We start from the raw sequence: 26583 nt of genomic DNA, 5'->3' as shown, positions 1-26583 counted from the left end.
AGCCTATAACAGGTTCTTGACAAGGGCCAATTACATTCTTTTATAGCTTGGAATCTTTGATTAGGCGCTTTGACTTTTATCAAAGTTATTTATTTTATTTTGTCCGCTTTTAGCAGCATGTTTATTTTATTAAAGTATTTTAATCACACTTCCTCCTCCTCCCCAGTGCTACAGTCAATTCATAGAGGAAAAGGATGACGTTTTACATCTTTGTATTATCCACAATGCATGTGTTAGAAAATACTGACTCATTTGTTTTTAAGTGGAAAATGCCAGCATCCTAGATGCTTTAGGGTCCACCTCCCAGGGCCCTCACACGTGGTGGAAGGGTGTTCCTGCGGGTCCCTCATTACCCAGGAGGGTAGATGGAGGAGGGTGGTTAGGCGGCAATTAGATGTCACAGACACACGTCAGGAAGAAGGAGGGATGTGAACAATACAGTGCAAGGTGACAGAAGGTAGAAATAGAACGAGATGCAAAAAACAAAGCCACTTGCAGAAATTAAAATGCATGCCTACAAAACAATACACCCAGCATATGTGTAAAGACATACAAAGACAGAACCCAGAACAGAATTAGTGCTCATAGTGGAGGTGGGTAGGAGAAATGAGAGTGAAGAACAATGGTGAGAAAGGAAAATAATTAAGTAAATAGAAAAATAGATACGCGAATGAAAGTAAGAAAGGATCTGGACATATATACACACATTGATCGTAAGTGAGGAGCTGAGAAGTCTGATTAATTCATGACTCTGCCTTTGTAATCCCCAAGCACAAAGGGACGGTCAAAACAAAGCAGCAAACAAAGCTAGCCTCTCCAGGAAACATCCTCCTTATTTTCTTTCTTCCCAGCTCTGTCTCGGCTGGGGGTGGGGTGCCTATTCTCCGAGCATTTAGAGTCCCACTGTTCACTTTGATGACAGACCTTATCTCACGAAATGTCAATCTTCTCTGTACCTGTTTGTGCAAACTTGGGCAGAAAATAACTGTTTAAATCTGTTTTATTTTTCCAGCAACTTGTTTAGTCACTAAGTTCTCTCTGACTCTTTGCGACCACATGGACTGCAGCACGCCAGGCTTCCCTGTCCATCGCCAACTCCTGGGGTTTGCTCAAATCCAGGTCCATCAAGTCAGTGATGCCATCCAACCATCTCATCCTCTGTCGTCCCCTTCTCCTCCTACCTTCAATCTATCCCAGCATCAGGGTCTTTTCCAGTGAGTCAATTCTTTGCATCAGGTGGCCAAAGTATTGGAGCTTCAACTTTAGCATCAGTCCTTCCAATGAATATTCAAGGCTGATTTCCTTTAGGATTGACTGGTTGGATCTCGTTGCAGTCCAAGGGACTCGCAAGAGTCTTCTCCAACACCACAGTTTAAAAGCATCAATTCTTCGGTGCTCAGCTTTATTTATGGTCCAACTCTCACATTCATACATGACTACTGGAAATACCATAGCTTTGACTAGATGGACCTTTGTGGCAAAGTAACATCTCTGCTATCTCCTGAAGTTTGCTCAAATTCATGTCCATTGATTCAATGATGCTATCTAATCATCTCATCCTCTGTTGCCCCCTTCTCGTTTTGCCTTCAATATTTCCTGGCATCAAGATCTTAGCAAGGTCCAGCAAATTGCCAAGCATTAGATATATAGTAAATGTCCAATAAATAATCGCTAACTACATTAATTACTGATAGAAAAATAAAACTAGGTGTATTGGACATAAGTTGATACAACTCCTCAGTCATAGTCAAGCTGGGCCACTTTTGCTTGTTTTGCTCTCTAGATAGATAGAGAGAGATAAATTTTATGTATTCTAAAAATTTTCACAATTATCTTCAAGACAGCCTTTAGAAAACTCCCTTCACTTGGACTTCTTCAAATAAACAAATCATACTTAGATCTCTTCCTCAAGTTTAATTTCAAGAAATCAAACTATATCAGTTCCTTTCCAAATTAACAATGGAATTCAAATGCACACTGTATAAAGGCAGGTTGAACCTGGTGTTATAAGGTCAGAAGAGTGAACAGTGAAAATATTTCACATACGTAAGCACACTCCAAGTGTACACATGAATTGGAGTCTCTTGTTTATCTTTTTTTCTCTAACTTGAGACTGTGCCAAGCAGGACCACTTGAAAATATTTTTATCCCAAGGCTATTTCTGCAGATGTCAGGGCAGCCTTGCAACTTAAGCTTAATGCCCTGGCTGTAGAAGATAAGTTATCAAACAGTTCAAAGGCAGTTAGGTCCCCTCCTATGTTCTTTTGTCTGCAGTAAATGTATTTGCCTTCAACGCTTAATCTGAAACTACTTATCAGTGAAACAGCAGCCATGGAGTTGGAGCAATGGCTGATGAACAATGGTTTTACAAAAGGGCATGTTGACATTTCTGTCCTGTCCTAACTACACCCGTTTACTACAAGAAACACCTTCTCATAGCCCAAGGCCTCTCGATCTTGTCTTCCTAAAGCTGCAAGGCTTTAGATGAATTAAATACTACATGTTTCACTACACTCACTAAGACCAAAGATGTTATGAAAAAATCAAATAGAAACAGTGCTACCTCTGAATGCGGTGTTTATTTCAAATGTGCAGGTCCATGGACTGTCCTTCTATATTTAAAGAAGGATGTCTAGCAATTATAATAACTTGACTCAAGAATCAAATATTTAGGGCAGCAAAACCATGTCTATTTCAGGCTGTGCAGCTGACGTACATTCTTAGGCTATACAGGATAAACACAGTATTTCATTTCAAGTTCCTAAAAAGGGAAATGACCATGAGCAAAATGAAAAGGCTTTGTTTCTACACATCACGCGCATTTGCAGCAAGCGGGAGTTTGGGCAGCTGAAGCCGACCATTAATAAAGGTCTGACACTGCGTGCAATGGAGGATGTTTAAATGGTTAACACATTTCAGTCTTTCACAGGCAGAAAGAAGTGTACATCTACAGAGTTATTAATACACGAGTAGAGTCTGTCATTATTATCCTAATGGTTCTTATCAAAAACAGCAAGAGGTAGGCAAGAAATGGATAATTGCAGGATGAGCATAGGGAGATGGCCTTTTTTTTTTTTTTCCTTTTCAAAAAGCTTTCCATCAGCATAATGACCAAAGTATCTGGGACGCATGCTGAAGTGCATTAACCAGATGATGTGATTACTAAGTCTCTTATTTAATTAGCTTTTTTCACCAAAGATTAGCACAATCCAGGCTCTGCCATCTCTCTGCCCTATGTACCCCCAAGTGGAAACTGTCCCCGCTCTCTCCCAAAAAACAGACACCCATCTCTTCTATCCAGTTTGTCTGTGCCATGCTTCTGTGGCACTTCCCATTATTCCTTCAAAGGGAAATCTATCTTGACATTTATCCATCCATCTATCCATCTATCTGCCTTTCCATCAACCTAATTTCCTATGTCATCCCCGAATGGGTTTGAGTTGGCCGATAACAAAGCATTACATACAGTAAGATTGTTAAAAATCTACTGCAGGAAAAATGGCAGTAGGAAGAGAGAGAATAGAGAGAGAGGGAGAAAGAAAGAGAGCATTTTGGAGTATAGTCAGTATACAAAACGGATATGGCATGGTTCAGAAGGACTGCCAGAGGTGGTCTCCACCTTTGGATTTTTCTTCTTTCATAGCCAAAGCGAAGAACAACTACATGCATAATCAAAGAATTAATTGTGTTCTTCTGGCAAAAGCTAACCAGTTGCTAATGGGAAACTACAGTTACTTTGTTTTCTGAGTTCAAGATGCTTCTCACGCTAGGTCTTCATAGCTTCTGTATGCTAGGTACAACAGGATGCTGTAGGTGACAGCCTCACCATACCCACTGCTCCACCAGCCTGGTGGCATATTTCTTATGACTGCTTCTTCTAATGTCCCTTGGCACAGCCAGTAGCATAGTGCCAATATGAAAACTGACGGCAGGCCAAAACGACAGGGTCCCTCAGCACCCTTGACTGTTGTCGTTCTAGCAATTATTGTAGTGTTTTGCAACTTCCAGTTTAGTTATCCATAAAACTCAATTCCTTGGGACAAAGAACAGTATTTTATTTTCCTGTGAACATGCAGAGATTAGCACAGTGCTTGGAAAAATGAATATTTCTGAATGAATTAATTTATATGTTGTATATATAAGTTTTTTGTTTGTTTGTTTGTTTGTTTTCAGAAAGAGCCCTCTCTCAGAGCAACCATAAAAAAATTGAGAACATATTTTAAATGAATCAGCAGAGAAGACTGGAGAAGTATTTTTTCTGCAGCATGTATTTATAGAACACGCTCATACAAAGAATATTGTGATGGTTAATTTTGTGTCACCTTGCCTCAGTTAACAATGTGGTCAAACTTTCCTCTGGATGCTTCTGTGATGTTTTTGGATGAGATTTACATGTATATCAATGTTCTTTAAGTAAAGCAGATTGTCCTCCACATGTAGGTTCAGTTCAGTTAATCACTCAGTCGTGTCCGACTCTTTGCGACCCCATGAATCGCAGCACGCCAGGCCTCCCTGTCCATCACCAACTCCCGGAGTTTACTCAAACTCATGTCCATCAAGTTGTTGGTGATGCCATCCAGCCATCTCATCCTCTGTCGTCCCCTTCTCTTCCTGCCCCCCAAACCCTCCCAGCATCAGAGTCTTTTCCAATGAGTCAACTCTTCTCATGAGGTGGCCAAAGTACTGGAGTTTCAGCTTCAGCATCATTCCTTCCAATGAACACCCAGGACTGATATCCTTTAGGATGGACTGGTTGGATCTCCTTGCAGTCCAAGGGACTCTCAAGAGTCTTCTCCAACACCACAGTTCAAAAGCATCAATTCTTCAGTTCTCAGCTCTCTTCACAGTCCAATTCTCACATCCATACATGACCACAGGAAAAACCATAGCCTTGACTAGACAGACCTTTGTTGGCAAAGTAATGTCTCTGCATTTTAGTATGCTATCTAGGTTGGTCATAATTTTCCTTCCAAGGAGTAAGTGTCTTTTAATTTCATAGCTGCAGTCACCACCTGCAGTGATTTTGGAGCCCAAAAAAATAAAGTCTGACACTGTTTCCACTTTTTCCCCGTCTACTTCCCATGAAGTGATGGGACCGGATGCCATGAACTTCGTTTTCTGAATGTTGAGCTTTAAGCCAACCTTTTCACTCTCTTTCACTTTTTTCAAGAGGCTTTTTAGTTCCTCTTCACTTTCTGCTATAAGGGTGGTGTCATCTGCATATCTGAGGTGATGATATTTCTCCCAGCAATCTTGATTCCAGCTTGTGCTTCTTCCAGTCCAGCATTTCTCATGATGTACTCTGCATATAAGTTAAATAAGCAGGGTGACAATATACAGCCTTGATGTACTCCTTTTCCTATTTGGAACCAGTCTGTTGTTCCATGTCCAGTTCTAACTGTGTTGTTGCTTCCTAACTTGCATACAGGTTTCTCAAGAGGTAGGTCAGGTGGTCTGGTATTCCCATCTCTTTCAGAATTTTCCACAGTTTATTGTGATCCACACAGTCAAAGGCTTTGGCCTTTGTAGTCAATAAAGCATAAATAGATGTTTTTCTGGAACTCTCTTGCTTTTTCGGTGATCCAGCAGATATTGGCAATTTGATCTCTGGTTCCTCTGCCTTTTCTAAAACCAGCTTGAACATCTGGAAGTTCACGGTTCACATATTGCTGAGGCCTGGCTTGGAGAATTTTGAGCATTACTTTACTATTGTGTGAGATGAGTATAATTGTGCGGTTTGGGCATTCTTTGGCATTGCCTTTCTTTGAGATTGGAATGAAATGGACCTTTTCCAGTCCTGTGGCCACTGCTGAGTTTTCCAAATTTGCTGGCATATTGAGTGCAGCACTTTCTTATCATCATCTTTCAGGATTTTAAATAGCTCAACTGAAATTCCATCACCCCACTAGCTTTTTTCATAGTGATGCTTTCTAAGGCCCACTTGACTTCACACTCCAGGATGTCTGACTTTAGGTGAGTGATCACACCATCATGATTATCTGGGTTGTGAAGATCTTTTTTGTACAGTTCTTCTGTGTATTCTTGCCACCTCTTCTTAATATCTTCTGCATCTGTTAGGTCCATACCATTTTTGTCCTTTATCGAGCCCCTCTTTGCACGAAATGTTCCCTTGGTATCTCTAATTTTCTTGAAGAGATCTCTAGTTTTTCCTGTTCTGTTGTTTTCCTCTATTTCTTTGCATTGATCGCTGAGGAAGGCTTTCTTAAATCTCATTGCTATTCTTTGGAATTCTGCATTCAGATGTTTATATCTTTCCTTTTCTCCTTTGCTTTTCACTTCTCTTCTTTTCACAGCTATTTGTAAGGCCTCCTCAGACAGCCATTTTGCTTTTTTGCATTTCTTTTCCATGGGGATGGTCTTGATCTCTGTCTCCTGTACAATGTCATGAACCCCATTCCATAATTCATCAGGCACTCTATTTATCAGATCTAGGCCCTTAAATCTATTTCTCACTTCCACTGTACAATCATAAGGGATTTGATTTAGGTCATACCTGAATGGTCTAGTGGTTTTCCCTACTTTCTTCAATTTAAGTCTGAATTTGGCAATAAGGAGTTCATGATCTGAGCCACAGTCAGATCCCAGTACAAGGAGCGGCGGCTGCATGGGCATGGAAGATTGAGAGGAGCTACTCCCGTTCAAGGTCACTAGGGGTGGCCGTGAGGAGATACCCCTTGTCCAAGGTAGGGAGCAGCAGCTGAGCTTTGCTAGAGCAGACGTGAAGACATTCCCCATGTCCAAGGTAAGAGAAACCCAAGTAAGAAGGAAAGTATTGTGAGAGGGCATCAGAGGGCAGACACACTGAAACCATAATCAGAAAACTAGTCAATCTGATCACACGGACCACAGCCTTGTCTAACTCAATGAAACTAAGCCATGCCATGTGGGGCCACCCAAGACGGATGGGTCATGGTGGAGAGGTCTGACAGAATGTAGTCCACTGGAGAAGGGAATGGCCAACCACTTCCGTATTCTTGCCTTGAGAACCCCATGAACAGTATGAAAAGGCAAAATGATAGGATACTGAGAGAGGAACTCCCCAGGTCGATAGGTGCCCAATATGCTACTGGAGATCAGTGGAGAAATAACTCCAGAAAGAATGAAGGGATGGAGCCAAAGCAAAAACAATACCCAGCTGTGGATGTGACTGGTGATAGAAGCAAGGTCTGATGCTGTAAAGAGCAATCTTGCATAGGAACCTGGAATGTCAGGTCTATGAGTCAAGGCAAATTGGAAGTGGTCAAACAAGAGATGGCAAGATGAACGTCAACATTCTAGGAATCAGCGAACTAAAATGGACTGGAATGAGTGAATTTAACTCAGACGACCTACTACTAAACCTACTACTGTGGACAGGAATCCCTTAGAAGAAATGGAGTGGCCATCATGGTCAAAAAAAGAGTCCGAAATGCAGTACTTGTATGCAATCTCAAAAACCACAGAATCATCTCTGTTCGATTCCAAGGCTAACCATTCAATATCAGAGTAATCCAAGCCTATGCCCCAACCATTAATGGTGAAGAAGCTGAAGTTGAACAGTTCTATGAAGACTTATAAGACCTTTTAGAACTAACACCCAAAAAAAGATGTCCTTTTCATTATATGGGACTTGAATGCAAAAATAGGAAGTCAAGAAATACCTGGAGTAACAGGCAAATTTGGCCTTGCAGTACATAATGAAGCAGGGCAAAGGCTAACAGAGTTTTGCCAAGAAAATGCACTGGTTATAGCAAATACCCTCTTCCAACAACACAAGAGAAGACTCTACACATGGACATCACCACATGGTCAACATTGAAATCACATGTAGGTGGGTCACATCTAATCAGTGGAGGGTCTGATGGCTCAAGAGGCCGGCCTCCTGGAACAAGCAGGGATTCTCTAGCAGACTGCCTTTAGTCTTCATTTGCAATGTTGGACTTTTCTGGTCCTATAGTAGACTGCCTTTGGACTTGGGGTGCAGCTCTTTCCTGTTTCCAACTTGCTGGCCTCTCCCATCAGAAATTGAACTCACCAAATCTCCATAATCTATCTTGTAAGCTATTAAAAAAAAAAAAAACTCTCCTCTCCATATATATTGGTGTGTAAGTATATGCATATAATCTTATATTTATTGATATTTTGATTACATATTTTAAAGTATTAATTTAAACATGGATAGTAGAATGACATGCTTAGATATAATGATAACTGAGAAAGATATAAGGCTGCTTGACAATGATGTGGAATTAACTTTGTAGTCGTGCAGAACTGGGGTTGAATCCCAGATTAATGCTTTGCTCAGGAAACTTTATTCAGATATTAACATCTGCTATGTTCGTATTCATATCTGTAAAATGGGAGAAAATGTGTTGACAGACCTTGGAGGATTTTTGTCAGAGATAAATTCGATTATCAACATATATTACTGAGTCCAGTTTGTAACCCCATAATGCTCCATAGGTGGTATGCTTCCTTTATTCTGCCCCACAGCATAAACTATGAATGAAAACACTTCTGTTGGGGTGATAAAAGGAGACATGATTAATTTTTTTTCAAAATTTTCTGTAATGTTACATCATCTTTTCAACAGAAAAGAACGTGTTAGAAAATGTTCAACCTCCGTATCAGGCCCTGCAGTCCACAATGCAAACACTAAAGTGTGTCTGTCCCTGCATTTGGCTTCTGCCTCTCTCCCTGCTGTGTCCACCGGGTGGGGGTGAGGGCTGGGGTGTGGGGGGGAGGGCAGCAGAACAGAGCACTTCTCTCACTTGCTTCCTAGTTAATCTCAGCCAGCTTGAATGATTACAACACTCTGAAACCTCTTGCTTTGCTGAGCCTTTGAGGATCTTGCTGAACTGCTGTCCAAGGGCACATTTTTTTTTTTCTATCCAACAGACCTGCAAGGTTGCTAAGCGCATACAAGGATAAAGAGCAATTTGAGTTACTCAATACTTGTTTTGCAAAGTCTGTTTTAAAAAAATTGCATCACATCCCATTTGACGATTGTGCAACACAGGGTGGATACCTAAGCTGAAAGTTAAGTAAGTCTGAGCTCTGGGCACCTTTGCAATTTAGACATTCATTTGTACCAACGTGGAAAATAGCCAGTTGTTCTGTTTGAAATAGAAAAAAAATGTGTAGAAAGGCAATGGAAATAGACCCCAATGTTCCTTCAACATATCAAATACATATAGAAAATTTCCTATCCTGTTTTTCTCTCAGGTACTTGCTGTATTACATTCATGTGATAAATGAGATTAGTCCTTGATCTTAAGAAAGGAAATTCCTCCTAACCTTGCCAGTTCACTCAGGGTTGTCTTTTAGTACAAAGAGAGCTGATTAAGGAATTGCCTAGTTTAGGTTCAAATCTTGGTGCTGCCACTTACTAGTTAGATGCCCTTAGAGATATGGCCTAATCTCTGAGTGCGACTGACTTCATCTTGAAGATGGGGATGATACTATTTAAGTCAGAAGTTAAAGAGAATAGTAAAGTGCTGGAGCCACAGCCTGGCAAGCAATGGGGATCAACACCTATTGGTTTCCCTTCCAACTCTCAATATTTTCCATCCTTAAATTTCTCACCATAATCAGTGCACTTCCACACCCACAGTGGACATCATTCCATCCCAGGGTAGACACTGGTCCTGGGATGTGGGCCACCGGCTCAGAGAAGAGTCAGACTTGGGCACTGCCTTTGTGGTGCTCTTGGTTTACAAGGGAGTCAGGTCTATCTTCAAAATGAGTCTGATGAAGGCAGATGGCAGTGAACATTGAGCCAGAAGTTCATGGAACCAGGTCTGTTTGAGAGTAGGAAGCACCAAGAGAGAGGAGAGAGGAGAGATTCTTCTAAACTGAGCAATCCCAGAAATGCAAGCAGGAGCTGGGCTTGCATCTGATGTGTACTCTAAGGTACCATTCGAGGGAATCTGAGCTGTGTTTCTAAAACAAAACAACTCAGCCCATGATTTTGCACAAGCGTTCTGCTACTGGGTATTTCTCTAAATATAGAGTGTCATTTACCCTCTGTAAGCTTGCATTTCCTCAATCCCTAAAATAAGGCAAAGACTCCATGCTTCTCAGGCTTCCCAGGTGCTCAGTGATAGAGAATCCACCTGCCAATGCAGGAGACTAGGGTTTAATCCCTGGATCAGAAAGATCTCCTGGAGGAGGAAATGACAAGCCACTCCAGTATTCTTGCTTGAGAAACCCCATGGACAGAGGAGCCTGGCAGGCTACAGTCCATGGAGTCACAAACAGTTGAACCTGACTGAGCACACACATACACATACACCATGCTTCTTGATGATGTGTTCTGGGGGAAAAGTGAGCGGTGGAAGGGGATGGAATGGAGAGGAGGAGGTTAAGGCTTAATGACATAACTGGTGTGTGGTTTTGTCCAACTTGAAATCTTACAGGAATGTGAGAGATTGTTATGGTGAGTAATTATGCAAGTGCGAGCTAAGGTGCTTCCAACTCTTTGCAACCCCAGGCTCCTCCATGCATGGGAGTTTCCTTGCAAGGATACTGGAGTGCCATTTCCTTTTCCAGGGGAATCTTCCAAACCTCAGGATCAAACCCGGGTCTCCTGCATTGCAGGAAGATGCTTTACCCTCTAAGCCACCAGGGAAGACCTAATTTGCTTCAGTCAAGCCCAACCCTTTTCAACCCTACGTATTGTAGCCCACCAGGCTCCTTTGTCCATGGGATTCTCCAGGCAAGAATAATGGAGTGGGTTGTCATTTCCTCCTCTGGAGGATATTCTCAGGGATTAAATCCTCTTCTCATGTCTCCTGTGTTGGTAGGTGGGTTGTTTATAGCTAACGGCACCTGGAGAACCCATAATTATGCACTAGTTGCAAAAATATTGGATTTTTCAGTTATATGAAGGACCCAGTGTTTTGTGCAGATTCAGCATTGGCACTTTGAATAAAATGGGTGCTTTTTTTTTTTTTTTTTTTTTTTTTTTACTGGGCTCACAGGGAGAAACTGAGGCAGTTCCTAGCCTGGAATTTCCACAAGCAACAGGAACATATCACTCAGCCACCATCCAGTTTCCTCACACAAAACACCCTCTATTACACTCTCAAATGTCTTTGGCATAAGAAACACACACACGTACCCTCAATGGGCAAATGCCATGCAAATGACACATTTCCCACAAGACGTGGGATCTACTGTGGCCAGGATAGGCCAGAGGGCTTGGGCTATACCCAAACTGGAACATTTCAGCAGAGTGGAGTCTTTCATTCCTGAAGTGAGTTCGGAGACAGGAACTCAAAAAAAAAGACAGGAACAATTAAAAAAAAAATTGTTGTAGAACAAATAAAACCGAGAGGAAGCTTAAAGTAAACCTGACACCACCTAGAAACTGAGAATCTTTGGTGCCGTTCCAGCAAGGGTGGCACTCTGAGGACTCAGTGGAACTTTAAATCTAATGTTAGTTTAGTAATTGTATTTCCAGAACCAGTACAAGAAGGCTGCTATTGGACTTTGAAAACTAAACCTGAGAATTTCAGGAGCAGTTGTTATAGACAGGATAATTCTGATGATGGTAACATAATTATTTGGTGTTGGGTACTTTTTCATTTATTCCTTTGACTTGGTAAAATCCCTCTGGGGCTTTATTTTGAGAATATTCTCAAAATTGTGAGTTATAGGAATACTTGTCCTCATTACATGAATGGTGCAGCATATTGCCATGCGGCACTTGAAAAAATAGATACAAATTCTATCTATGAGATGCATGTTCTTATACAATGAGGAAAAAAAAACCACGTTAAACTTTCTATTTTGAACTAACTTGAGTCTTACAAAAATGTTTCAAACAAAGTACAGAGAGTTTTTACATACCTGTCAACCAGCGTCCTTGATACTCACATCTTACGTAATGATGGTACAATTAACAATGATCAAATCCAGGAAGTTAGTGTTTCCAAACTGGCATTTGATTGAATTCTGCTTGTTTTTCCATGAATGAGCCTATTCTGTTCCAGGACTCCATCCAGAATCCCATTTTGCATAAAGCTGTTATTTTTCCTTAATCTCTTCCAAGTAGAAGTTTCTCAGTCTTTCCTTGTCTTTCATGATAAGGGAAAATATTCATGGGTTAGGTTGGCTGAGGAAATAAGGACGCTGAAGGGTACACACACAGAGACACACACACAATGAGATCCCACCCACACAAAGAGAGATAAGACTGAAAACATGTTAGGAAGAAATACTCAAAACATTAACAGTTCTTAGCTTATCTCTGAGTAAAGGCTTATAGGCCCTTATTACCCTCTACTTTGGCTTCCTCTATTTTGTAAAATATAGTTTCAAACATGATCACCCAATATTTAAAACCAGAAAGGGAGGAAAAAAAAAAAAAAAAAACCTCACAGAACATAAAACAAAAACCCTAAGGGGAAGAATTTTACCATCTCAAAGGGTTTGTTCTCCCATTTAATCTGACTGAACTATCCTTCATCACGTTTGCAGGTACGAACAAAAGTACCCAAATATGAGTGGTTCAGAAGTACAATGTAGTGAATCTCGTCATCTGGAGTGTCAAAAATATAAAAGCTCCCCAGGTGAGATGACTACAGAGGGAATCCACCTGAACTGATCTTCTGGAAGAAAGAGCCGTTGTGGAGGAATGGACATCCCCTTCTGCATATCAAGCCCCCCTGGGAAATTTTGAGGGGGACACCACATTGACCTGGCAGGATAAAGACTGAGAAGCATATTTACCGCTGTTATCTTCTGTTCCGAAGGTTCTAGAGACAGAAGACAGATGTCCCTGATCAAGTGCTTTATAGGAAATGTACTCTTGGCTGACTCTTCTTCTCAGCTATCTTTGTCACCACTAGCTTGTCACCAAAGTGAATGACAGTGGAGTCCTGAAAAAAAGAGGGCCTTGTCTTTGCAGGCAGGAAGGAAGAAGAGCTCCAGTGGCAGGGGCCCACTCCATCTACTGCTTGGGAGAGAGGACCTTCGGTGTAAAGAGGCTAGAAGAGCAGTCTCTGTGCTTGTGGTCATGGAAAAAAAGGACAGGGAGTGAGGTTTGCTTGGCTGGACCCCAGAGGAGACTGAGGGGTGAACAGGAAGCACCTGCTCTTTTGAGGAACTTGGATCTTTTTTACCCACATATAAAAATGTTTGTCATTCATTGAGCACCTACTATGTTCTTGACTTCAATGTCAAATCTGTGATTATGTTATGCAATAGGTAACACAAATCCGTTTTATCTGCAAGGAATATGAGACTCTTACAGGGCATGTGACCTTGAATTCTGTCATCTGAGATCCCATTTCCTCCTCCTTATGATGAGAATAAAAATCCCCGTGCCCCAAAGCTGTTGGGATTAAATGAACCACATAGAAAAAAAATAGCTTCCCAGGTGGTGTTAGTGGTAAAGAACTTACCTGCCAATGAAGGAGGCTTAAGAGACGTGGATTCGATCCTTGTGTTGGGAAGATTCTTGGAGAAGAGCATGACAATCCATTCCAATATTCGTGCCTGGAGAATCCCATGGACAGAGGAGCCTGGAGGGCTACAGTCCATGGGGTTGCAAAGAGTCGGACATGAATGAAGCAACTTAGCATGCAGCACATTTAAAAAAAAAATATTGAACACATTTCTTAAAACTCAGTAGGTTCTTTGCTGCCCAGATCCCTCAGTGATGTTCTTTCTGGGACGTTGCCCTTCAAGTGTGATCTGGTTTAGATTTTTTAAATTTAAGCCCAGAAACGCAAGAACCTGCCAAGGACAGAAACTCTTTTTGGAATCTTCCTGAAATGCAAACAGTTTAAAGGTCACTGAAAACTTCATCCAGTATATATTTATATTTGTCTCGTAAACTCTTGAGGAGAGTTTTCCAGCAGACGGTGATGTCTCAGGAGACTTCTTGCTAAGGCTCCCGTAACTCATTCTTTGTTTTCTTTGGCTTCTGCTTCTTGAAAGGAAAGGGGAACTCAGTGAAAAATGTTAAACAAGGCCAAAGATATAAATATGTTTAAAAATCACTAAATAAAAATGTTTGAAAGCGTTGAGGCAGGGGGATTTCTCAGTCATTGGTGCCAAGCTGAAGGCCAGCTTTAGTGCCCATGAGTCTTCTCCCTCCGGGCTTCTGAGAGCTCCGGGTATCTAGAATGTTTTCATACTGACATGTGGGTGCTGCTGCTGCTGCTGCTAAGTTGCTTCAGTCGTGTCCGAATCTGTGCAACCCCAGAGACATGTGGGTAGGGGAGTGTAAAAAGTGGGAAAACCACGTGACTGCTCTCAAAATGTTTTAGCAGGTAAATGTGGGGTGACTACAGACTCCTGTACTGCTTCGTAGAGATACATTAAAAATGCACAGGTTGAGACTCAGAGGGAGACGGAGATTCATCTCTTACAGCTGTACTCTTCTTTATTTTTTTTTTAACTTAGAGTAAAATTAATTTTAAAAATTTGGTTTAGTATTCTATGAGATGCTTCTATGACTCATGTAATCGCCACCACAATCAGGGTATGGAACATTTCTATCACCTCAAGCAGTTCTTTCATTGCTGTTCCTTTGAGGTCACTCCTTCCCCTACCCTTAAACCTTGGTGACCACTAATCTCTCTGTCATTTCAGATTTGTCTTTTTGAGAAAGTCATATAACTGGAATCATACAATACATGACCTTTGGAGATTAGCTTCTTTCATTTAATATAATGAAATTCATTGTTCATCCAAGAGATTCATCCAAGTTGTCTGTATCAATAATGTGCTCCTTCTTAATTGCTATAATCACCCTGTTATGGATTGAATATGTATGTCCCTCCCCAAAATCAGGTATAGAAGCCCCAACCCTCAACATGACTCTACTTGGAGACAGAGCCAGTAAGGAGGCAATAAAAGTTAAATGAGGTTATCAGGATGGGGTTTTCAGGGTCGGTGAGCTTGTAAGATTAGACAGAGACATATGGAATGCCCATGCTCCAAGTAAAGTCTTTGTGAAGACACGTCCAGAAGGCAACCATCTGCAAGTGAGGAATGGAGCTCTCACCCAGAAGTACGTTGGTCAGTATCTTGGTCTTGAACTTCCCAGCATCTTGAACTGTGAGAAATACAGTTTTCTTCTGTCATCTCATTTGTGCTATTTCATTATGGTAGCTGGAGCACACTAATGCATTCTTTAATTTCACTCTTATTCAGAATGGTTTTGGTTAGTTTATTTGCATTTCCATATGCATTTAGAAATTTGTTGGGATTCTTATAATGATTGGTATTGCATTCAGTCTGCATTATGAGTTTGAGGAAAACTGGCATTTTTCCTATGTTGAGAAATGCTATCCATGAGCTTTGTATGTCTCTTCAATTGTTTGCCTTTTCTTTGAATTTATAATCAGCATTTTTTAGTCTATAGAAGAATACAGATCTTTATAAGTTTCTCTAAATTTATATGTAAGTATTTTGTTAATGCTATGGTGAATAGTGTTAATACTTTAGTTTTGATTCCCCAAAGTTTACTGTTAGGGTGGAGAAATACTCTTCCAATGTGATGATCATACACTCTATAAGCTTATCTAACTGACTTAATAGTTCTAGGAGTTTATATTATACAAAATGGAGTCTTCTCAGGATATCAGCTTGGCTTCCCAGGGGGCTCAGTGGTAAATAATCTGCCTACCAATGCAGGAGACTTAGGTTTGATTTCTGCATCTTTCCAGGAAAGATCCCCTGGAAAGGAAAATGGCAACCTACTCCAGTATTCTTACCTGGGAAATCCCATGGACAGAGGAGCCTGGCGGGCCACATACAGTACATGGGGTTGGACATGACTAAACAACAAACAACAGTAGATATCAACTACTCTATTGCTCAATATGAAGCAGACATTAAAAATCTCTATTCTTTTTCGCCTATTTACAAACTACAGAAGGTAATTAATGTCTTCTAAAAAGCATTTTTCCCTGGTGGCTCAGGTGGTAAAGCATCTGCCTACAATGTGAGAGACCCGGGTTCAATCTCTGGGTCGGGAAGATCTCCTGGAGAAGGAAGTGGCAACCCATTCCAGTATTCTTGCCTGGAAAATCCCATGGATGGAGGAGCCTGGTAGGCTACAGTCTATGGGGTTGCAAAGAGTTGGACACGATTGAGTGACTTCACTTTCACTTTCAAAACGCATTTTTAACAGCAAAAGAAGTACCATGAATAGTCATTTATTGGGGGAGAAGTGGTGAAGTTTATGGTGTTGGGTGTGTAAACACCTATGCTTGCAATATATTTCAAGGTATATGAATAAAATATTAACTCTTGATCCAAAAACCTCTTAATGTACTTGCTTTATGCTCATGATATTGGGTTGAAAGATAACACATTACTTGCAATTCATCACTGCTTTATAGCCTCGTGTTCCTGTACATCTTTTCCTTTGTTTATAATCTCTTCCTTTGCTGCTGCTGATGCTAAGTCACTTCAGTCGTGTCCGACTCTGTGCGACCCCATAGACGGCCTCCCAACAGGCTCCCCCGTCCCTGGGATTCTCCAGGCAAGAACACTGGAGTGGGTTGCCATTTCCTTCTCCAATGCATGAAAGTGAAAAGTGAAAGTGAAGTCGCTCAGTTGTGTCCGACTCTTAGCGACCCCACGGACTGCAGCCTACCAGGCTCCTCCGTCCATGGGATTTTCCAGGCAAGAGTACTGGAGTGGGGTGCCATTGACTTCCTTTGCTATTACCTATCTAATTAAGCAATGGCTATCTAGTGTGTACCACTCAGCAACTGAAAGCTTGTACCACCAGGAATAACTGCTGAGTAAGCAAGAAGTCACCGGGGTCATCACTATCAAAATAATAGTGTGTGACCTGTGCCAGACCTGGAAGTCGTGATTTCAGTTTTTTTCTTTAATTCTTCTTAAAATAAAATCCACTAGGTAGACACAGCTACCATTCTTTTAACCACAAGGAAATGAAATGTTCAAGATGCTCAACAACTTGCCCAGTGCTACACAGTATCAGTGATGAGAACTGAGGTTGCCTGTCTTGAAACCAATGCCTATACCTCTCAGCTGTGAGGCTGCCCTTCTCAGCCCCATTCCAGAGACTGGAGAGCATCACTCTACTATGACCCAAGCAAGCCTGCTCCCAGGAGCTGAGGCTTTCAGGACAATGCCAGGGGATAAAACAATGAGGGCACACTATTGGGAAATATTTTATAGATCATTAGAAAATATATTTTTCTTTTCTTGTACCTCTTAGCTTCCCAGACTTTACTGTCAATAAACATTTCTTGGGTCCCAAATGGGAACAGCAGCTGTGATCGTGATATAAATGGAGCTCATCTTGTAGGCTTCCTCCTTTGTGACTTAATTTAACAAGCATGGGCCAGTCTAGACTCTGTGACAGAAGCCATTCCTAGGCATTCAACCTGGGTTAAAAACCCAGTTTCCACCATGGTCTGTGGGATCCAGGAAAATCCTACTGTTTTTCTCTATTTACATCGATGAAGTAAAAGGCTGATTTTTGTGGATGGGCAGTTAAGGCAATAAAGGAAAACGGTGCAATACTTAGGAAAGTGGCTGGCACATAGGAGGTCTTCTTAATTGATTGCTTTTTTACTATTAATTTGTGATTTTTGTATTTCTCAAACTTTAGTGGAGGAATGGGATAGTATTCATGTTTAAAATCAATTTTAAAAAGGTGAAAGTGATTATTCATTATTATCCAATTTTCATCAAGAACTAACTACATACAAGGATAGAATTGAGTTATAACCTTGGCTTTTAAGCAAAGAAAACATGAGATAAAGATGCTTAGCTTGGGATATTTACTCTGAAAATGGGGGTAAAGATTTGAATGCCATGTCACTCTATTCTGAGAGAAGGGCTGAGAAGCCTTGTATGCTGATTAGATATAAATTCTCAAGGAGCAGGGAGTCAGGCTGACTGGGCATTTCTGAGTTAGGCCAATCTGGAAAATAAGAAGACCTTAACCTTGCAAATGAGGAGTTGTAGGAGAAACTGATATCCCACCCCCCACTCCCATCTCCAGAAGAAGCTAATGAGTTCAGATTTAGACCTGTACACTGAAAAATTTAGGCATGTCTCAACATAATTTGTCATTGCAAAACTAAATTGTAAGTGAAGAAATAAATACAAGTATGTCATGTCTTCATAAGAAGAAGCTAAAACACATTTATTAATTGTCCCATCTAAAGTTCCAACAGTTAAAAATTGACTAATAAAATGATGGCATATTTTGCATGCTAGAATTATGACATATAAGGTAAACAAAGTTGGTGTGATAACATATGAAACATGAAGCATAACAAGTCGAAAGTGTATAGTACAAGATGATATATATAGAGAACATAATTTTATTTTTGTGAAAATACAATATAGTGAGGACAAAAAAAACTAGGAAAAACTAAGCCCATAGCTGTTGCTTATGGATTGTTGGACTTTGGATGACTGTTTTTCCTAAACATTTATAATGGTGTTTCTCATATTCTATAATAAAAAATTACTAATTTTCTAATAAGTCGAAAGGGGTAAGGATGACTATAACATTTAATGGGAAGAGTTTAAAATCAGCCAGACAACAGCATCAACAAGAGTACATGGGTGGTATCCCTGAACACAGACAGCTGCTTACTTTTGGAAAATCGATTAGTATGCGGGAGTGTAAGCATTTTGTAATTAATCAAAGTATACTAAAGGGTTTAACTAAATCCTCACAATGAAATTAATAGAACAGGTGAGTTTATTCTATGTTGGCACACATTTGGTTCGTGAACCACAGTTCCTCTGAAGAAGAGCAGACTATAGTCCTCCCTTGGTATTTGAGTGGGATTGGCTCCAAGACCCTCACTGATACCAAAATCCATGGATGCTCAAGTTTCTTTTAGTATACAATTGCATAGTATTTGCATATAACCTACAGTATACTTTCAGTCATCTCTAGATTACTTAACAATACATAATACAATGTCAATGCTATGCAAATCATTGTAAATACAATACAAATGCTATGTAAATAGTTACCAGCACATGGAATATTGAAGCTTGGTTTTTGAGAATTTTCTGGAATTAAAAAAAACAAAAGTTTCCATCTATGTTGATTGAATCCACGGATGGGCAACTGGCAAATATGGAGGACCAACCGTAACTCCGTGTATGGGAGGCAGGACACAGAGCGAAAAGGAAATAAAAGAAATGAAAAGATTGCAAATTTATCCTTGCATACTGACTTGCTATGTGAGCTTGGTAAATCATTTGCCCTTGCTGTCCCTTTTTCCTGAACAATAAAATTTGAACAGTCATAAGAATATTTTGAGGATTGAACTAAAGTGCAAGTTAAAAGCATCTTGTGTAGTGCCTGGTGCTGGTCTCTGTAGGTAATAGCCATGGTTGTGTTTCTGTGTAAATGGTTATCTGCCTGCCAAGCTACCTAGTCTATTAGTATTATTTTTACACACAATACACAGTATATAAATTCGGTGTGGGCAGAGATTGCATTGGCTTCATTCAATTCCTATTGTACAGCATCTGACAGAGGAGCCCCTCCGTGACTATGAATGATGATGATAAAGCACACAGGCAAGAATGGAAAATTGGAGTACTGATTAGTCCAGGGCAAGATGTCCATCCAAGGAGATTCACACAGAGATTTGCACAGACCCAGTGGGGACCTTGCGGAAGAAGGCACAGGTAGCCCACGGCTTTGTTGCAGCCAACTGCCCTCCAAAGCATGAAGGGAGTCATGTGTCATGAAGCTGACATGATGAAAAAGCAATATGAATAGACAGAAATAATGAGGTGCTTGGAGAACCCCTGGAGCTGCTGGGTCAGCCTTCTCCAGAAGCCCTACATGTGTCTGTCTTTTTTAGGTCCCTGTCCTGTCCTTTATAACAGGCTTCCCTGGTGGCTCAGTGGGTGAAGAATCTTCCTGCAATGCAGAAGACCTTGGTTAGGTCCCTGGGTTGGGAAGATCCCCTGGAGAAGGAAATGGCAACCCACTCCAGTATTCTTGCCTGGAGAGTTCCCTGGACAGAGGAACCTGGCAGGTTACAGCTTGTGGGGTCTCAAGACATGACTGAGTGACTAAACACACATGCACACTCTTTATAACAGCTGGAGTTGGGTTTTCTGTCATGTCCAACTAAGATACACTCTAGATGATATCCCTGTGGACCTGGAGTTTTCTCACCTTTTAAAATGGTAAGAACGATAATTATTACATTATAGATTATATATTCATTGGTCTCAGTCTGCTTTGCCCCATTAATGTTGTTTTAAAAACCACTCTTAACTCACAGTCATTTATCAGTAAAAGTCTGTTCTTGTGTTCTTACATCTGCAGGTCATCATCAGCTGAGATGATATATGATGGGCTTCTTAGGGTGTAAGGCTGCCCTGAGGTGTATGGACAACAGACAAATGTCTTGTGCAGAGCCCTGACTAGATAACCAATTTGAGTCATTCTAAGTCAGCGCATCAGCACCTTTCTGGCAACCCAGTCACACACCCCACAAAACAAAATAATGGCAACTCTCTGAGAGCTTGCCTGTGTTTAAGGGCAGAACCTGTGGACAACTCTGCTTTAGCACATGGGTGCTGGGTTTGTCTCCAGGCTGTAGGATCGAGGTCTGCTAAGGTTGGTTTATTTTGGTCCCAGACTAAAGAAGCAGTGGCCACCTGGAGGCATCTGTTCCTCTCATGGTTTACTGTACCATTGTTGACATCATCAGAGCACACCACACAAGCCAAATCATATAAGCACATCTATGATCTCTGAAATCCAATAGGTCAACCCAAATCACATGGAAAACTATACTCTGCCTGAAGTAGGAGATATCTGAGGCTGGTAATCTGCTGAATAATGATCTAGACTAATCACATCAGTCAGTCACTCATCCATTGAAAAAACATTTATTGAGTTCTGATTTTGTCCTAGGCACTAGGACAAATTTTTAGAGGCTGAGCACACAATGATGAACCAGATGTGGTCCTGGTCTGCAAGGAGTTCAGCCTAGAAAAGGAGTCAGTCACGTGAACATACAACTGCAATACGATGAATTCAGCGCTAATAATAGTTTACTGATCACGTAGCATAACTAGAACTAATTCTAAATGGCCTGCCTTCATTTATTTAATCTACTCAATAGTTCTATTAATATGAGGCAAAATTGACCCAGGGCCGACACAGCTAGTTAACGACACAAGACTCAATACCAGAAACCTTCCTCTGGAAGCTTTCGACCACAATTGCCATACTGCATGTATAATGAAAATAGCACCAAGCAAACGTTTGGATGGGGAAGTAGATCGTCAACTATAAAAAGTACCATACAGAAGCCAATTGTTATTTTCATTGTCTATTCCTCCAAATAGATTTGTAGAATGTCAAAGTAGGAAAATACCTTTGAGAGAGTCTGGTCCACTTATCAAACATGTTATGGATAAGGAAACAGAGACCCAGAGAAGAGGAGGGACTGCCCTGGTCACACATCTGGTCAATGTTCTCATCTCCAAGCCCAGGGCTCCAAATGCCTTTCTAGAAGATGTCATGCTACTGCACTGAGAGTTTGGGTTGATGCTGTGTAAAGAGATGTGCCAATTCTCTAATAATGGGGCCCTAGGCATAGAGGACAAGTGTGCATTTATCAGCCTTCGACATAAGACCATTGGCTCCCTAGAGGACGTCAGCCCTCTGCCTACCAGGCTTATATCTCTCAGTTAGCGCTGAGGGGGCTGAAAAATGTTAGGTAATAGAAACAGGGCCCTCTCACCCCTTCATTCCATAATAATAGTGGCTTTTGGAGAGATATTTGCAAGCTCACAGATTGCTGGAGTGCAGTGGATTTCAGATTTTTTGATGTCAGAATGCTTTTGCCCTCTTTAAATTCATTAAATTGAGTCTCAAAGACTTTCTGTTTGTATGTGTTATATCTATTGATATTTATCATTTTAGAAATGAAAACTAAGTAAAAATATATATTCATTCATGCAAATATAACTATAATAAGTCAACTGCATATTGACGTATTTGATAAAATAACTATTTTTTAAAATAAAAATAGTGAGTAGAATGGCACTCTTTTACATTTTGGTAAATGTCTTAATGTCTGCTTTAATATTGGCTGGATTCCGTTATCTGCTTTTGCCTTCAGTGGATGTGATGAATTGTTTTGACTGCACTACCTGAGGTCAGGTAGCAGAATGAGAGATCACTTTGTGTTCCTTGTGGTTTCAGATTCTACACTGCAACAATAACTTAAGAAACTATCAAGTGTCAAGTTTTAGTGTGGTATCGAAGTTGTGTTTGGGAAAGAGTGAGAAGGAACAAGGTCATTGTCATTTCATCTCTGCCATCAGTGAGGTTAATGGAGGTTTGTACGTTACAGGGTTCCCCCTGACCCCTAGACAGTTGAACTAGACACAGGTGATGTCAGAACTAAGATGTCTCAAATACAATGAGATGTTAACCTCCATCAACCTCACAGAGAACTACCAGGACAGTTGTCCCTTATCAGAATCTCCCCTGCCCTGTGCAGAGCAGGGGTTCCTGTTCAGTGGGGGCGGTGGAGGGGAAGGGGAGTGGGCGGATGGTGAGGGAGCCCTGCTGTGAATGACTAAGGCTTGAAGGTGTAATCCTGAATCAACTCTCACAAAAGAGTGTCCTCAAAGTTTCTTAGCCTGCGATTCCCAGATGGTTCTCAAAAGACATCTATGAATACTCCTAAATTTTATGCAAAACTTTCCTTGTGCCATTTTAGGGGGAAGAGGGGATTTGTTTTCCACGTTTTAAAAAGATCACCATAGCCTCAAGTACTTGAGATGCATAGGAAGAGATGTAGGAGACTCAGAAATAAATAAAATCTTAGTCTGTAGAACCATTTTCCCAACTTGGCAAAACCACGTGTAAATCTGAAAAGCAATTTCTTAATTTCACATCCTAGACCGAAGCTAGCTCAGTTACTTATTAACTGTGTGACTTCAGCCAGTTACTCAACCTCTCTGTTTCCTGTCTTGTTATCACACCTACTTAGATTTTTGAGGGGGAGGGAGGAGAGTGAAATTTGAAGTAAAATAATCTAAACAAATGTCTAGCACATAGTAGGCAGTCTCATATCACTGTGAACTATTTTTACTATTCTTATTACTGATACGCTGAGGGTACCCGGGGAACAGAGAGAGATTTTCTGACTGAGTTTTTTTTGGCGACAATATTTAGAGAGAAAACACTGTCTGGCTGGAGGCCTCTGTCTCCGTGTGTTCTGGGAGTGTTGTTTTTGGCTGTTCCTGGCTGGTGTCTGTCTTTACCTTGAACTGCCCCAAGATTAGAATTTCTTGTAAATAGTGACTTAGTTATTCATCTACATCCTTTTACAATGCTGGGCTGCTTCAGGAACAGGGCCTTACGCCTCCTGCCGCTGCTTCTCTGGGGACTGGAGTGAACGTGTGTGATCGCTCTCTTAAAGGGCACTGCCTCTAGCACCCCGTGGAGGAGGGTAGAAGGGCCCACGGGTTCCAGGTCACCCCACTCAGCACACCTGCCCACTCCCAGGGGCCTCATGCAGGGACCTGAGTGGGCTCCACGCAGGCTTTTGGGCAAGGCTGAGCAGTCTGAGGGAAGTATGTTAGAGAAAGAAGCCAAGGGGTCCACAGGAAGAGTGTGAGCAAGCAAACCAAGGGACTAGCCACACAGAAGGGAATTTCCGTCTGACTCATCACAGGTCAAGGTGGATTCTTCTGCTTGGAAATTCTGCGGCCAAGCTCAGAGCTTAGGCGAGTCCTTCGCCCCTAGAGATTCCCACTCACCCCCAGAGCTGATGTCCTCTCCTTCCAGAGGCCTTACCTGACTCCTCAGATAAAGGGACATGTTTCTTCCTCTGTAGATTGACATGAAAATAAACTCCCATCCCCACCACCTCTCATAGCAGCTGATTCCATGCTTCTCCTCTTTTAGACGCAGACCCTGTGCCCCTCGGATTCCTCATCTTCAAAGCCGGGAATCCATTGGACGGTGATGAGAGAGACCAGGCGGAGAAGGAGGGAGAGCTGGGGGGCAGGGAAGTGGGGAGGAAACCTGTCCTGGTTCTGAAGAAAGACGTGTAGTCTCTTCCATCTCCGCTATGCGCTTCAGGTAAAACCGGAAGCAAAATCGTTGACCTTCTCAAGGATTCAGCTTTCCTAACTGGGAAAGGTTGAGAGAGGAGTTGGGGCTGGGGGCATGCTTCTTGTCTTGCAGGATTCTTGATCAAATAAGATCTATCCATCAAAATGAAAGGAGATGGGATTGAGGTAGTTAGGATGCAGCTTCCACTGAAGAAATAATGTGTTCTACCCTCCAGAATTCTATTGTTCAATAGCCTTTGGTTGAGACAGAACATCTCTAGACTTAAGTGTCTGCCCACGTGTGTTCAGCATCTGCAGACTTATCTTCCCAGTGCTTTTGGTACAGCCTCCAGAATGTCCTCTCATCAGACTATGGTCATCACCCTTGCTCAGACCCTGCCATCTCTCTCCTATGACTGCTAGGGGCTCCCCCAGAGTGCTAGAACTCCAGTCCCTTCTGTCCTGGGCATCCTCCACCAGGCATGCCGAGTGGTCTTCTGAGAACCCAAATCCACTCAGGGATCCTGCAAGGTCATCTCCGGTCTCTGTGTGATGGGGGTCCTGTCCCTCCCCCACCCCTCCTGAGCTTCCTAAAATCACCATGCTCCTTCCTCCCTCCCTACCTTGCTCTCCCCGGGCTGGGCTGTGCCTTTCACTAGCACACCTTCTCTGCCCCCTTTTCCCCATGTTCCCACCCATCCACCAGCAGGCTCCCTTTCTCCTTTGAGACTCACTTCAGAGCTCTCCTCTGCTTTCTTCTTAGATGGAATTCACGGCTCTGCATCTGAGACCTTGTAACCCCATCACCATCTGAGCTCAGACCACCTTGATTCCTTCCTAATTATTTCCTGATGCCTCTGTCTCTCCCAGTAGCCTCTGCCAGGAAAAGGTCTGGGACCTAGTCTTGGTTGAATTCCTAGTTACACGCTACATGAGTGAATGAATACATGAATGCACTTTGAAGGCATTTGTCCATTCCCAAGACTCTGAGGGGCGTGCTCTCCTGAGAGGATCATCAGCTGATGTGTGAATAAAGGCCTGGTAACTCGTTTACTTCACAGCCTTGGCTCCCCACCTTCTGATTCATGTTGTCTTGCTCTTTCAACCTGGGAGAAGCTCTTTTGTTCACACTTCCTTTCCTCCCACCCCTTCACCACTAGACTGTAAGCCTTGTGAGAGTGGGGCTCCATTTTATTCTTTCCTGCACTCCCGACCTCCCCTTTGTCCAGGGAGGGACTGGAGCCAGATTATCCTTCTTCCCCCCAAAAAAGGCTGTTTCCTGCCTTCAGGCATCCTCAGGGAACAGCAGAACTAACTGATAGGGGACCCGTGTATGAAATGATGAGCTTGCTCGTCAAGTATGGTGCCTCCCTGCCCCGCTTCCTTCATCACCAGCCTTAAAGTGACTCCATCCACATTCACACCCCTCTGAGGTGGCTTCCCCCCAACCCTCCCTTTTCACAGCAGGCGACCCAGGGAGCCCCCCTCTCCATTTTTCTGCCCCTCTCTTCTCTTTCATTTCCTTCTCTTTTTTTGAAAAAATGCAGTCCCTGCAATAAATTAAACTTTCATGGCTCCATTTCCTTCTTTCCCATTGTGGAACCCTGACATATTTCCTCAAGGAAATACTTTCCAAATCATAATTGAAATGCAATCGTTCATAATAGAAAAGGGAGGAGGGGAGTCATGGATTTAGCTCTCGTTTCTAGTGGCAGATACGTTAATGACATTCTCTATTTCCTCTCATTACCATGGAGCACGTCTCTAGCAGGCCAGGTCCACCGGCCTCTCCCTCTTTCTCTCTCCCCAGGCTGAACCCACTTTCTCTCTCACACTCACAGCAGCCTGCAGGCACACTCAGGAACACAACATCCACCATGTCACCCTACTGCTTTGAAAGTCATCCGCACAAGTCCTTGGTGGGACTGTGACCGTCCAGGGCTTTACTCTTCCATCCTAAGGGCTGGCCGCACTGAGCTGGTTTATTCCCATGAATGCCCTTGATTACTTCCTTCTCTGAGCTATCCATAGGCTGCTGCCTTTTCCAGAAATGCCTTTCTGCTTGAGCATGTCAGGAAGACCACCTCCAGCCTATGTTCTTCTCCCTGTTTACCTGTTCTCCTGACAAGACCACTCCCTGCCTCATTCTGGCTGCACTGGCCCTCTGCTTAGGAAGGCTGAATTCTTGGCTTCCTCTGTGTCCAGTGTCTCAGATGATAAAGAACCTGCCTGCCAATGCAGGAGATGCAAGAGACACAGAGTTGATCCCTGGGTCAGGAAGATTCTTGGGAATAGGAAATGGCAACCCACTCCAGTATTCCTGCCTAGAAAATCCCATTGACAGAGGATCTTGGCAGGCTACAGTCCACGGGGTCACAAAGAATTGGACACAACAGAGCAACTAACAGTTTCACTTATACTTTCTGTGTCCCAGTAGTTGCTGAGCTTAACGCTGTTGTTATACTTATGACAGCAACTAAGATTGTCTTTCCACTTTCTGTCTCCTTATCT

The 26583-nt window shown here is 42.1% G+C and overlaps 1 long non-coding RNA gene across 8 annotated transcripts in view; it reads right to left on the bottom strand.

Moving 5' to 3' along the window:
- The window catches only part of LOC102400625, a 57897-nt gene extending 44425 nt beyond the window's left edge, over nucleotides 1-13472 (bottom strand). For all 8 annotated transcript variants that reach the window (XR_006543574.2, XR_006543577.2, XR_006639826.1 and 5 more), the window contains exons 1-3: nucleotides 13410-13472; nucleotides 12736-12884; nucleotides 11854-12080 (exon numbers count right to left, since the gene is read on the bottom strand). This is a non-coding gene — a long non-coding RNA (uncharacterized LOC102400625). The remainder of the gene's footprint in view (nucleotides 1-11853; nucleotides 12081-12735; nucleotides 12885-13409) is intronic.
- Nucleotides 13473-26583: the final 13111 nt, after the last annotated feature.

This window comes from Bubalus bubalis, chromosome 12 (assembly GCF_019923935.1).
Source record: "Bubalus bubalis isolate 160015118507 breed Murrah chromosome 12, NDDB_SH_1, whole genome shotgun sequence".
In the NCBI taxonomy this organism is placed as follows: domain Eukaryota; kingdom Metazoa; phylum Chordata; class Mammalia; order Artiodactyla; family Bovidae; genus Bubalus; species Bubalus bubalis.
Note: the sequence above shows the minus strand (reverse complement) of the source record. Positions and strands in the feature narration are given on the sequence as shown.